This window comes from Nuphar pumila, chromosome 11, assembly GCF_984573655.1.
Source record: "Nuphar pumila chromosome 11, dmNupPumi1.hap1.1, whole genome shotgun sequence".
Lineage (NCBI taxonomy): Eukaryota > Viridiplantae > Streptophyta > Magnoliopsida > Nymphaeales > Nymphaeaceae > Nuphar > Nuphar pumila.
Window position 1 is genome coordinate 56,760,453 of NC_143259.1, and position 15,570 is coordinate 56,776,022.

Consider the following 15,570-nt stretch of genomic DNA (forward strand, 5'->3'; position numbering starts at 1 on the left):
TAAATAAGAAAGATAAGATATGAAATTTCGAAATTGGGATTAAAATGACCAAAATACCCCTGATAGCTAGACTATGGCCTTGAAATCAGGGTTTTCAGAAAGATATTTTATAAAATGTAACTTTTGAAAGGCAAATAATGACAAATTGAACTAAGTAAGATATGACATGATTAAAAATATGAAAATTAGGGTTTAGAATTTCGAAATTGAGGTCAAATGACCAAATTGCCCCCGATAGCAAGACTATGGCCTTGAAATCAGGGTTTTCTGAAATAGATTTTGATAAAAACTTGGGATTCATGATTGAAATAAACACAAAATCAAACATGAAACACCCTAATATGATTCTAGACATGAGTAAACCCTAAAAACATGAAATTACACATGAAAATCAAGAAATATCCCAAATATCATGATTTTGGCAGTGTTTTTGGATCTTTTAGGGACCCTGTTTTGCAATTTGATCAATTTAGGAATCAAACGGATTCCAAATTTCATAAAAATTGGAACCTGCACTTGTTATGTCTCTGAAGTCAGATTGAAATCATAAAAATAATTTTTTGATATTATTTTAATCCGAAAATTGCATTAAAAACCTAAAATAAGCTATTTTAAACCTAGGTCACAAACCAGTTTCAGAGTTAGACCCAAATCAGGGGTCAATCCTCCATGAAAACTACTTAATTTTTACAGAGATAAACTAGGAAAAAAATAGAGATTTTCTAATTTACAGATCGGAAAAAGCATTTCCAATTAGGGAGAAACCCTTCCGGCAATCTGAACTAAAATCTAACAAATCTAACAGGGGTTAAAACAGCTACTTAGGATTGGAAATACAGAAATAAATAGCAAACCTAATAAAAAAATTCTGAAATTTTAACAGTGAACAGTGAAAAGAAAAATAATAATACTCACTTTTTACATATCATGAATCAGATCTGTGGTTTGGGATCTATGAATAACACAAGTCTGATTAGGGTTTTGGTAAACCCTAACGAGTTTTAAATGTAAAATCAGATTCTCTGACAGAGGACAAATACTAAACAGAGATAAAAAATTCCCAAAATTTCACAGTAAATAGATCTCATCAATATAAATCCATGGCCTTTTACAGATTTTGAATTGAACATCGGATGAGAAAACCCACACAAGTGCAAGTTACCCTTCTGATTTTAACAGCGATTTTAAAGTTTTAAAAACCCGATTTGATGTCTGATTTTTTTGACAAGGTTCCTGAATCCCAAAACCTTTGATTTTTTTACAGTAGTTCAATCGCATATGCATGTATCACATATAAACATATCAGAAATTAACAGTAAATATTTCAATCCGAAACAGCCTGCTCTTTACTGTTCTAAACTTAAAACACACAGAAATCTAAGAAATTTGAGAAAACATGCATTAACTAATGAAAAACAATTCAATAAACACTAAAACAGTAAAATAAAAAAAAATTCTATGCTGAAAAACGTATAATAAACATGAATAAACAAATAAATAAATAAAACTTAGGGAATCAATGGCTGGAATTCGATTTTACCTTTAAAAGCATGGATTTAACCCATTAAAAGGGTAAATCACATGTTTTATTGGTTAATAATGAAAAAGACAATGTTAAAATCAATTCTAATGGATTAGAATCCCTGTAAAACACAAAAAACAGAGTTAGATCACCTTCTTGGACCGTTCTTGATGGTTCTTGAGGTTGAATCATGGTTGAATCCATGAAATAGATGGTACCAATGGCTAAACTAACATTAAATCATGAAAAATATTAAATAAAACTAAAGAAATTAATGAAATTTCTTACCTTGGAGTTGCAACAATGGAGGAAGGGCTGGAGAGGAGAGATAAGCTCCAAGAAACCTCAATGAGAGAGATGGAAAAATCGACCCCCCTATGGAGACTATTTATAGAAATTTTTTTAGGTTTAAAAATTGGAAATTTTAAATTTTTTGGACTCTAACAAGGGGGGGGGGGCGATTTTGGTGTGAGTTTACCTAACTACCCCTAGCCTAGATTATCCTAATTACTTCCTAATTAACCCCTAACTAATTCTAAAAAATCCCCAAATGTGATGCCACTTGGCATTTTCCACATTTGGGTTTTTAAAGTTCTTTAAAAACCTTAAAAACACTAGTTTTAAAATCCAAACTTCAAAATGAGTTTTTAAAATAGCTTTTGACTCTTCTATACCTCTAACACTAACCAAGACACTGACTAACCCTAGTCTAGCCCTGACTTACTCGAATATGGTGCCACCCCGAGTGGGCCCTACTTGAGTTTTTCAAAAAAAACGATTTTAAAACTTGAAATTGAGAAAATTTTCAAAAGATTTTCAAAAGTAAACTTTGAAATTAAATTTTTTGAAATGGCATAGGGTTCTAACTGGGTCAGAACTACTCTGGATATGGTTCGAACTGAGTGGGCCCACATTGATTTTTGAAATCTTTGAAATAACACTGAAAATGACTTTGAAAAGAGGTTAAAATCAATAATTGAAATTTGAGATTTTTGAAAATAGAGTCTCAAGCGAACTGAAACTCCGAGTTAGAGTCCTGAACTCTTAGGACTCTGATATTTTGGATTTTAAAAGCCAAATGAAAGAGTTTTTAAAATAATTTATCAGAAATTGGTAAAACAAGTCGAAAAATACAGTCAGGGTTAGACTCCTAACTCGATCAAAACTCTGAAATAGAGTTCTGAACTAACTGGACTTTGTAAAATGACCTAAATTTTGAAAACAACGGAAAAAGACTAAAAATGGAAGTAAAACAGACTCCAAAACAAACTCCTGACTCGATTAGGACTCTGGGACAGAGTCCTGATCGGACTGAAACTCTAGATTTCTGAGAAATTTGATAAACAAAGGAATTCAGAAGCGACACCACCTAAATGGGTCTCATCTGAGAATTGAAATCAATTGAAATTTGAATTTAAATGAATTCAGATTGTTTTCTGAGAAAATATTTCGAAATATAAAGTCCTGGGTTGGAAAATGACAGAATGTTGAATAAAAACCCAGGTTTTGAAATTGATTTTTGAAAGAAAAGCTTTAAAACTCAATTCTGAATTGAATATTTTGAAAACAAGAATGTTGGATCTCAAAAATGAGATGTGATGACATACAATGCTATGCAACGCAATGAAATGGTATGCTGAATGGATGAAATGATATTGCGATGATATATGAAATGTAAACACTAGATGAGGGTAAAAATTTGGAGTGTTTACAGATGCCCCTCTTTGCTACTAAGCCGGTATAGGGCCGAGCTTAGTGGCAAAGAAAACACACCAAATTCAGACTATAAAAATGCCCCAGTTAGATGAATCTGACTGGGTATGAAGGAATTAATCCAAGTGATGATGGTAGATATGAAATGGAGAATAAGGAGAAAATTTTGCTTCAAAAGAAGTGAGATTCAGGTTTTGCCCTTGACCTAGATGGGACAGGAGATACCTCGTATGAAACGAAGCTCAGGCTTAACCCTTAACCTGACCGAGTTGAAAATGGAATACCTCAGCAAAGGAGGCTCAGGTTTGTACCCTTGACCTGATTGGGCAGAAATGAACAGAATCCTCAAAAGAAGAGACCGTGATGGAACCTTCGGATTTTGCACAATAAATCCGACAGGGGTTTTGCAAAAGGATGGAATTGGGGTCCCTAAAGTTTGAAAAGGGATTGGATTTTGGGTGCCTCATGGCTGAGACTAAATAACTTTTAAAATTGCCTTTTGCTGGAATTGGTGGCTTAACCTCAAACTGAAATTGGACTGTCTATGGTGGGACAGTGGGGACACAGGGAAGTGTGCGAATCTAAGAGCCCAGGCACTTAGATTATACCAAAGAAGGGAAGGAATCTTGAAAACTCCCATTATCAAGTCCTAAAAGGGATGGTGTCAGGATGCGCCAAAGATGAACCTCAAGCTCTCAATTCATGCCAGGACAGCTAGAAAATATTGTCAAAATGTTGAAAATTATTGTTGATTCAAAATGATTGGAAAATGATGCACATTGGTGCGAAAATATTCCTTCTTGTCTACCGAAAGTATTACCTCCGACTGGGCCTAACTCCGTAGAATCAAGATTCAAATTCAAATTGCCTGCGATTGGCTTTCTCTCAAGGAGGTTATCAATTTCCTTGATATGGACGGAAAAGAAAGTATTCTTGATATTGCGAGAGCTATTGATGAAAGAATATTGATAAAAGAATTTCACAAAATTAAAGAAGATTCTTGATAGATTTGGCAGTTTGATATCCTGGGATTCTTTTCTCACAATGATCTTTCTGCGCTCACTTTTTAACAGAATTGGTGCTCTCTTGGATTTTTTGGGAATTACATCATCCTTCATTTTGGAGATGTCCTAACTTTTCTCTCTTTTTTTTTGGAAGGGTACGTCACAAACTCTTTCATCTCAGAGATGTTCTGATCCTTCTTTTCTCTCAGGGATTATCCTGACAATTACTGGCTCTTTGGTTGGAAATCTCTTGATGATAGCAGAAATTAAATATCCTTTAGGGTTTGTCGGGAGGCTCATCGCATCTGCCTTCATCTCGACGGTGATCTGAACTTTCCCTGGAAGGATCCGTCACAAACTCCGTCATCTTGGAGATGATTCAAATCTTCTTTGGCCCTGGGGGTCTACTCGCCTAATTTGCCTTCATCTTGACGACAGTTGAGAGATCCCTTTTGTAGATATTTAATTGCAGCTTAGATGATTGAGGAGATATAGAGATGGTATGGATTTTTCTGTGTCACCCTGGATATTTCGATTGCTTTATTTTTCAAGAATGGTCTTTAAAAATGTGCCACTGACTGCGATCAATATCAATCACTCATGGCTTTGCAACAACATTGAATATTCTTTGTTGGCCATATCACGGATTTATTCTTCATCCTTTTGGTTGGCCAATAGAAAGATTTTGAACTTTGAATCCTTTTTCACGAAAGCTTTGTCCTTTCGGAAGTAATATTGAGGGTATTCTGAGGTAATAATTTTGTGTAATAAAGATTTTTTGAAATCAACAAATATTCGACGACAAATTGGCAAAATTTTCTTGAAATTTCTTGAGAAAGCGAGCATTTGAGACACAACGTAACACATTCATGACAGAAATTCTCTTCTCCTTTCCCCAAAGAAGACGATTCAGAAATTGGAATTAGAAATTACTCCTCTCTTCCCTGAAGAGGAGGTGTTTGCAAAACGAACTTTCGAAGAGAAATTAAGCTTTCGTCAAAACTTCCTAACATTAGGCTTCTCTTATAGAAAGGGGGCCGGTATAGGTGAGGTTAGTGAATTGGTCATGAAGGAATGAGTCCATCATACTCTCCCCGAAAAGAGGGTCCTTCATGATGAAATGGCCTAGTCTGAAATTATGGTCACAAGGAAAGCGAACTTCCGTCGAAGCTCTCCCTGAACTAAGGGTTCCTTGTATGAAATTGGAATTTTGTTTTGCAAACGGTTCATAAAGACACGAGTCCCTTCAAACTCTCACTGAAAAGGGGCTAAGTGAACGAATTGGATAGCATGCGAAAAGAACAAGCTCCCTCAAACTCTCCCTATACAAAGGGTCTCTCGCAAGAGAAATTTTGAAATTGGCATTGAGTGACCAAAAGGTCGAAATTGGAATTGGAAGTTTTGAAATTTCGAAATTTGATATTAGACATTTGGAAAATGATATTTGAAAATTGGATGACCCAAAAGTCGACATTGAAATTTATTTGACCCGAGGTCGAAATTGGAAATTGGAAATTGGAAATTTGGGACTTGATTGACCCGAAGGTCGAAATTGGAAATTTGGAAATTTAAAATTTGAATTTGGAAATTGGAATTTTGAATTTAGAAATTGGAAATTGGAAATTGGAAATTGGAAATTGGAAATTGGAAATTGGAAATTGGAAATTGGAAATTGGAAATTGGAAATTGGAAATCTGAAATTTGAAATTGGAAATTGGGAATTGGAAATTAATTGACCTGAAGGTCGAAATTGGAAATTTGGAATTTGAAAATTGGAAATTGAAAATTGAGAATTGGTTCATTGGGAACGACATGGGTTCAATAAGGATTCAGTCTAAGAACGACATTGGTTCAATTGAGAACAACATTGGTTCACTGGGAACGACATGGGTTCAATAGGGATTCAGCCTAAGAATGACATTGGTTCAATTGAGAACGGCATTAGTTCACTGGGAACGACATGGGTTCAATAGGGATTCAGCCTAAGAACGACATTGGTTCAATTGAGAACGACATTGGTTCACTGGGAACGACATGGGTTTAATAGGGATTCAGCCTAAGAACGACATTGGTTCAATTAAGAACGACATTGGTCCACTGGGAAGGACATGAGTTCAATAGGGATTCAGCCTAAGAACGACATTGGTTCAATTGAGAATGACATTGGTTCACTGGGAACGACATAGGTTTGATAGGGATTCAGCCTAAGAACGACATTGGTTCAATTGAGAATGATATTGGTTCACTGGGAACGACATGGGTTCAATAGGGATTCAGCCTAAGAACGACATTGGTCCAATTGAGAACGATATTGGTTCACTGGGAACAACATGGGTTCAATAGGGATTCAGCCTAAGAACGACATTGGTTCAATTGAGAACGACATTGGTTCACTGGGAACGACATGGGTTCAATAGGGATTCAGCCTAAGAACGACATTGGTTCATTGGGAACGACATTGGTTCACTGAGAACGACATGAGTTAAATAGGGATTCAGCCTAAGAATGACATTGGTTCAATTGAGAACGTCATTGGTTCACTGGGAACGACATGGGTTCAATAGGGATTCAGCCTAAGAACGACATTGGTTCATTTGAGAACGACATTGGTTCACTGGGAACGACATGGGTTCAATAAGGATTCAGCCTAAGAATGACATTGGTTCAATTGAGAACGACATTGGTTCACTGGGAATGACATGGGTTCAATAGGGATTCAGCCTAAGAACGACATTGGTTCAATTGAGAATGGCATTGGTTCACTGGGAACGACATGGGTTCAATAGGGATTCAGCCTAAGAACGACATTGGTTCAATTGAGAACGACATTGGTTCACTGGGAACGACATGGGTTCAATAGGGATTCAGCCTAAGAACGACATTGGTTCAATTGAGAACGGCATTGGTTTGAAAGAGGTTCAGCCTAAGAACCACTAGGTTGAGAAGGACTTTTGGTTCACAAAGGGGTTCAACCTTTGAGTCGTATTGGTTTGACAGGCGTTCAACCTACAAATCACATTGACTCCGCAGGGGTTCAACCTGCGAACTATCAATTCCATGGGGATTTAACCTAAGGATCACATCGGTTTCGCAGGGGTTCGACCTACGAACTATCAATTCCATAGAGATTTAACCTAAGGATCACAGTTTAAGAAGAAAGGGTTCAACTTAAGGGTTTTGAATTTGGGAAATAAAAATTTTTAGTTCATGACTTGAATGGACCATCATAGTTAGCTTTTCAAAGCCTATTTTCAGGATTAACCCCTTCTCCTGAGCGGGGAATGAACTTGATGCCATTTCATGCCAATGAAAATTGATACAAATGAATGCAGATGTATGCAGATATGAAAATGGTTTAAATGAATACACATATGTGCAATAATGAGAGATTTGTTTATCCTACCTGCATATAGGGTAGATAAAGACAAATTTTCAAAATGCCCCAGTATAACTGGGAGAGGAGAATTTGATCATTATTGAATAAAATTTGAGGAATTACAAAGAATAGGACATGATTAAGTATAAAAAATTTTCAAATGTCGAGCATTGATAGGATCTGGTAATTCCACTCCATCGGCATTGATGAGCCGATATGAATTGCGGAATAATGCCTCTTTGACAACATAGGGACCTTCCCAATTTGGTGACCACTTGCCACCTGAGCAGTGCTTGAGATAAGCCGTTGATCTGAGCACTAGATAATTGACTCAAAATTTTCTTTCAATGACAGATTTTGCATATTGTCTGGCTATCCTTTGATGGTATGACTGAGCGTGCTCTGCTGCTCTGACCCTTCTTTCATCTAGCAAATCAAGTTGTACTAGTCGTTGTTGCTGATATTGATCAAGAGGTAATTCTATAAGTGTTGCATCAACCGAAATACAGGTCTCACACGGCATATTGATTTTTGACAACGAGCGGGATGTGAAACAATTGTTTTTTTATAAATGAATGACACATATTTTGGTAACAAAGCCAAATCGACACGATTTATGAGTTATGATTTATACATTTAAAGCAGCAAAGATTTATATATTTAACGCAGTAGTGATTTATGATGTATAAAGTTACCAAGATTTGTACTCAAGTTTGCTAAATCGTACAACGAGGTTTACTGTTGAAGCCTAAACGTTACAACAATTTGTACTTATGAAGGTTGCGATTTATACATTGATTTATAAGTTTGAAGCAACGATTTTTATGTTTAAATTAGGAATGATTTATACATTTGAAAAACCTTGTAAAGGAACCCTCTTTTTGAAAAATTTCAAAAACTTAAGGGACCCGTTTTGAAAGATTTCTAATGGCTCTCCCCTATAAAAATGACCCACAGGAGTCGACTTCTTCCATCCACTATTCATTGGCTCATCTCCTGATCCACCCTTCACATCCCCCATCATCTTCACACATATCCCTCTCCTTTCCCTCTTCTCCTTCTCCCTCTTTCCCTTTCTTCTTTCTTTTTTTCTCTAGTTTTCTCTTTGATCGACTGAAAGAGTCTGATCCATCTTTGACACCCAGGGGAAGCACCACCACTCGATCGATCAAATCCCCTCCCTGTAACAGAGAGCCAAGGTAAGAATCTCCTCTTCTTCTCTCTTCTAAATTCTGTTTTTCTGTTCTTGCTACCTTAAAAGCACCCATGTAGTGTCAATTTGCTCATAGCAAAATCGATCTACACCTGTGCAACATCAACGGAATATCCACATTCCAACAACTTTTCTTTTCTTCACAATTCATTTCTGAATCTCCTTGATTTCTTTTTGTATGTTTTGCATAATTTGCAATTTATTTCTGCATCTGCGTTTCCTTTATAACATATCTCCATTCTCTGATTAGCATTTCAGTATATTGCTCATGATTTTCATAGTTTGTTGTCTGCAATTTCATTTGAATTTTCATGGAATTACGTTCTTTAGCTTTATTTTTGTTCCCTCCCTTGCATCATATTTTTTTCAGCACCGATTTTGACTGCATCGTCATCTGTTTTTTCATTCCATTTACATCGCATAATAGCATTTGTTCATCATGTCCCTTGTGCAAATTGTTCACCGCACATTGCCATCATAATATAGTGGTCATCTAGTATTCCTGCATCCCCTACATCGACATCTTCATCATCATTACGGTATTACACTTTTGCTTGTTGCATCTGCTGAGTAGTATACTCATCTGCATCATATTCGTAACACCCATCCTTAGAACTAGCATTCACCACCTTCATCACAATCCCATATAGCAGCATTAATCGTTGCAATTTGGTGTCTATAGCTGACTCTCATCCAGCATCATGGGTTCGTTTGCCCATAGCAGTGCAAAGCATTTGTATACGTTGGCTCTTGTGTGCCAACTCAGTGTACTCCATTTTATTGTCGGGGATCTTTGAAGCATAGCCCCATTGCATCATGTCCATTACATTTCTATTTTGCATCATGCGTGTCGCTTACCAGCGATTTCTTCTATTCGCTTGTAGTTTTCCTGTTTTCTTTTCATGCATTGCAATTTACAGATCCCATATGCATCGATATTTGCATCTGCATCTTATTTAGCACAACATCCAGCATAAGCAACCTTATCCTGCTTTTTATATTTGAAATATGGAGTCGTTATCAAATGTCTTTTGATCAGGGGATGCTTCTTGTTTAAACCATACACATATTTGACATCCTGTCCAAGTGATTTATAGCATTCTTGTCTCGTGGTATTTCTAGATCATTAAAGATATAGTCATTTTTCTTGTAGAAGGCCATTGCTAAATAAAAAAAAAACTGATGAAGGTCTACTGTTGTTGAGAAAAAAAAAAGTGTAAGGCAATGTCTTTGGTACTTTTGATCTCTATTTTAGCATTGATAATGAATAAGTTCACTTGGAATGTTACTGTATTGGCTTTCCTCCTGCTCTTGGGTGAGTATACTGAGAATTATCTCTCCCATTCACCAAAATCATGCATGTGCTAAAGGGGAAACCTGAAATCAAAGAATGAAGGGAGTTCTCATGAGAACATCACTGCTTTTGGAGAGATCCCTGCTCATAATTGCAATACGAGGTTTTCTGAAAATGAAGGAGATGAACCAGTGGTCTTGGTTCAAAATGCAGAGATTCTGACGCATGACCTTGTAGGTAAGTCTTGGAGTGGGAATTAGATTGCTCATTCTTTAGGAACTGTAAGAAGTGAACCGGTGACATGACAACAAGTTAGCATGATCCAACTGGAAGATCATATAAGAGTTGAGTTACAGAAGGTGAATCTGAAGAAGAGGATCAAGGCAAGATGGTTGAGAAAATTATCTTCAAAGTTCCGTTTTAGCCCGGAATATAGGAATGTCGATCAAATATTTTGCAGGAAAAAGTGAAGCTCGACCTAACTTTGATCAAATTCCAGCAATCTTTTGCTAAATTCTTTTTCTTAGCTAATGAAAATTCATTCTCTATTAAGCCTATAATTTTATTTCCAAACATGCTTCCCATTACAGTTCGTTAGGCATGCCTTCTTTCACAGCACTACATCTATGAGCCGCATATTGCCTCCAACACCCGCACCTTCACCTTCCCATCATCACTCTGTACTTTCTCCCAATGCCCTTGCATTCGCTCCTGCACTTTTCTACAACAGCACCTTACACTACTACACTTCTTGCAGCATTATCCACATCTATTACCACTTCCACAACACATGTACATCACTTGTCCACTTTGCACACCATGTTCACTCCCATCACCTCCACCTGTTGTATTCACCACAACATCAGCTACATTCACAATATATACCTTTGCACTTCACATCTCCTGCACATCACAACACCATTAACCACTTTACCATCCACACACTTCAACGTATCACCAGTCACAGTAGTGACTACTTCCGAAATCGATTTGCAGGAATTGATTGACAAATCAATCTACTGTGTTGTTTTTCTCACTATCTTATTTTTGCTTAAAACAATGTACTGACTGAGGTCACCCGGTTATGCTGTCATACTGTGGGAAGTTCATCAAAACTTATTGACTAATGCGCTAAAATCAGTGGGTGGATACTGCTAAAACCTACCTGTTAACATCATTGACATTCATTTGCCAATGTTGCTGCAAATCGGCTTGCAGCTGCTGAAGATAATTCACAGATCTATCTGGCTATGATGAACTGATTTTAGTGATTGTCAGTCGACCATCCTGTAGCATATGATGCTTATGCTACAGGGTCGTTGACTTCAGCAGTCTTATTTATTGTGCTTACATGCAAACATTTGCCCCTCTATTCTCTGTATTTCACTCTCTATGTTGTATTACATCACCTAGTTGCATGGCACCCATCTCATCCCTTGTTTTCATTACATTTCTCACAATAAACTCAGTTCATATATATGCAAGATCTAGTCTTAACATGCATTTACATTGACATATGTAATTCCATCATATCATGATTTTTGTCATGGGCATTGTGTTGGCAAAAGTGTCTGAATTCCCTGCTTGAGCATATCATATACCTTCATGACATGGTATAAGGTGCATTCACAGCAGCCCATTAGCTTTTGTGATCTCCTATGCATCCATAGCACCATAGCTCATTGGCTGTTTCATTTCTATCTTGTATACACTCTCATCAGTATACTTCCACTTCCTCATCCCACAAGCATTTGCATATATCATTTCTTTTTCAGTGAATTGTTGTGCAAATGCACAATACATCACTTATTCTTTTTAGTGAATGGTTGTGCAAATGCACAGCACATCACTCATTCTTTTTCAGTGAATTGTTGTGCAAATGCACAACATATCACTCATTTTCTTAGTGAATTATTGTGCAAATGCACAGCATATCACTCACTTTTTCAATGAATTGCTGTGCAAATGCACAACATATCACTCATTGCATATATCTTCACTAACCTAAGGCATTGCACATGCCTTTCTCATATAGGTCTTTATTGGCCTTAGGCAAATACATGTAGATTTTCATTTAACCTAAGGCATTGCATATGCCTTCTCATATATAGGTTTTCACTAGCCTAAGATATTACATATATGTGCTCATATATATATATATATATATATATATATATATATATATATATATATATATATATTCTTATAAGGTGTGTACATGTGCATTTCATCATTAATATAAGCATGGCCTCTTGCACATTCATTTCTTCATTAGAATAGGCATGATCCAATGCATTTCTAATTTCAATATGTCATTTTCAATTTATCTCTATGTTTTGTATTTCCGTTATCTTGAGCTAACTCATATTTGCAGGAAAAAATATGGAAAATGGTGACTTCCTTCCTAGATTAGGGATTTTATTATTTCAATTTCAATTTCAATTTAAAGACTGTAATAAATTAGATATTAATGAGAATTTTTATCTATTAAGCATAGAATAGAATGTATGAGCATATAGTTCTCATAAATTGCTTGTGACATCTCATTTTATCTTTATTTTTATTTTAAAAATCCACGAATGGTGAAACACGAATGGCACGTGCACCTTTCTAATAAGAGGTAAATAATTTTAAGTAAATGATTCACATTTATGACCATAGTCAAAATGTGAACAATACTTAGGATTTTTATCTTTTATGGAATAACACTTGATTTTCATCATATTTTTCTGAAATATTCTTTTCTTCCTTTATCAAAATTTAATATGTGAATTAACTTAAGATATATTTGTGGCCATACTCGTAGGTATATTAAAGTTAATTTCATTTTAAATCCTATAAAGGCAAAAAAAATTATTTTATTCTTTATTAGAATCTAAATAAAGATTATATTATAATATGTTTGTGACCATAATCATGAATGTATTATGATTTAATCTTATTTCAATTCTATTAAAGAATGAAATATGCTTTTAAAATCCCAATCTTTAAATAAATTTCAAAGCATGCATCATTTAGGATAGAATTGCATTCTTTTATCAAATTATTTCAAATCATCTTCAAAATCCCAAGTGATTTTTGAGACAAATTTTCAAATATAGTTCTCATTTCTAAATTCAAAATCATTTTCAACTTTCATTTACAAATTCAAATTCATGTTTTATTTTCAATTCCATTTAGATTTAAGTCTTATTTCAAAATTCTGATTTTCAATTCTCATTTCTAAATTTCATATTTTAAATTCCAAATTTCATTCAAATTCTTTATTTCCATTCCAAATTTTTGAATTCTATTTCAAATCCTGAGTTTTAACTCAACTCTGAACCAATGTTTTGAATTTCACTTTGAAATTCCAAATCAAATTTTGAGATTTACTTTGAATTTATAAATCAATTTTCAAATTTAATTCTGATTTCATACAACAAGTCAAATTTCAAAATAAATTCAATATTCCAATTTCAAAGTTCAATTCAACTTTGAAATTCCATTCTGATTTCAATTCCAAATTTCAATTCCAATTCCATTTCCAACTTCAAATTCTGATTCCAAAATCAATTCCAAGTCTAAATTCAACTTCAATTTTAATTTCAGATTCTAAATTCAATTTCAATTTCCAAGTTCACTTCCAATTTCATAATTAAACTTCAATTCCAAAACCAGTTCAAAATTCTAATTTCCAATTCCATTTCAAAGTTCAAATCTCAATTTCAGTATTAATTCCAAATTCAACTCTCATTTTTCACTTCAAGTTCCAAATTTCATTTTTCCAAATCTTCCTTCTTCAATTCAAATTTTAATATATTTCAATCTTTGATTTTAATTATGATTCCAATTCCAAAATTTCAAGTTTTCTTTTCAAAATTTCAAATTTATTTCAAAATTCCAAGTTTAGATTCAAATTTTAGTTTTTCAAAACAAAGTTCAAATTTCTGAACCTCTTCTTCAAAGATATTTTTAAACTTGTTTCAAAGCCACTTGGAAAGATCCAAAATTTCTAAAGCATTTTCTCAAAAGCATACATCTTTGCATCTTCATAAGCACAAGCATGATTAGATGTACATCTAGGATTTCAGAATAATCATTTAGACAAATTTAGGCAAAGCAAAAGGCATTGATTCAATCCTTGGTTCAATTACCTCTGGTAAAGGTGCCAGAAATGGTTGAACCTCATACCGACGAGCGAATCCTGTCTCTCCATTTTCCTGCAAGATTTTCAAAAATGGAGGTGAGTAATTTTCAAGAAATCTTTTTCAAATAAAGGTCAAGTGAGACCTTGCAAAAGAGTTTTGTTTCTCTCTTTCTTTCTCTTCTCTCTTCTTTCTTTCTTTTTCCCTTCAAAAAGGGAGAAAGGGCTAAAAGGAGAAAAGAAAGGGAAGAAAGGAAAATGGAAAATTTTTACAATGATCACATAAACACTAAACCCTAAATATCTTACTAAACCCTAACGACAAACACTAAACCCTTAATATATTACTAAACCCTAAACCATAAACTCTAAACCATAAACCTTAAACCCTAAACCCTAAACCCTAAAACCTAAACCCTAAATCATAAACCCTAAATCCTAAACCCTTTTTTGGAAACCCTAAACTCTAAACCCTAAATCTTAAATCATAAACCCTAAACCCTAACCCTAAACCCTAAACCCTAAACCTTGACCCTAAACTATAACCCCTAAACCCGAAACCCTCAACCCTAAAACCTAAACTGTAAACCCTATACCCTAAACTCTAAACCCTAAATCATAAACCCTAAACCCTAAACCCCAATCCCTACAACATAAACCCTAAACCCTAAACTCTAAACCTCTAAACCCCAAATCCTAAACCTTAAACCCTAAACCTAAACCCTAAACTCTTAATATCTTACTAAACCCTAACGCTAAACCCTAAACCCTTAATAAATTACTAAACCCTTAACCTTAAACCCTAAATCCTAAAACCTAGACCATAACTCTGAACCCCGGAACCCTAAACATCATGATTTGTTCTTTAGTAAGTCTAAACATTGTGTCGATTTGTTTACAACTATTTTCTTTCCGCCTTTTATGAATCAGTCATTAGCTAAATTGTGACACGACATATCATTCATATAAAAAATGCTCGTAAAAGCAAACCGCGATAGGATATCGTTCACATAGACAAAGCTGGTAAACACAAATCATGATAGGACAAATTGTTAACGATTTAGGTCCGTTGTTGTATAGATCTTGATAGAACACTTTTTCTATAAAACAGTGATAACGATTTGCAACTTTAACTTAATGTTTGTTGCTGTATAGATCGTTATAGAACACTTCTTCTATATAACAGTGATAGTGATTTATAACTTTTTAATAGTTATCAAGTTGTAAATTGATTTGTACTTTACTAAGTCTAAAGATCATATCGATTTGTGTACATGTGCGTAAAACCCTATTCTATGTAAAACTCTAATATAGATCTGTGT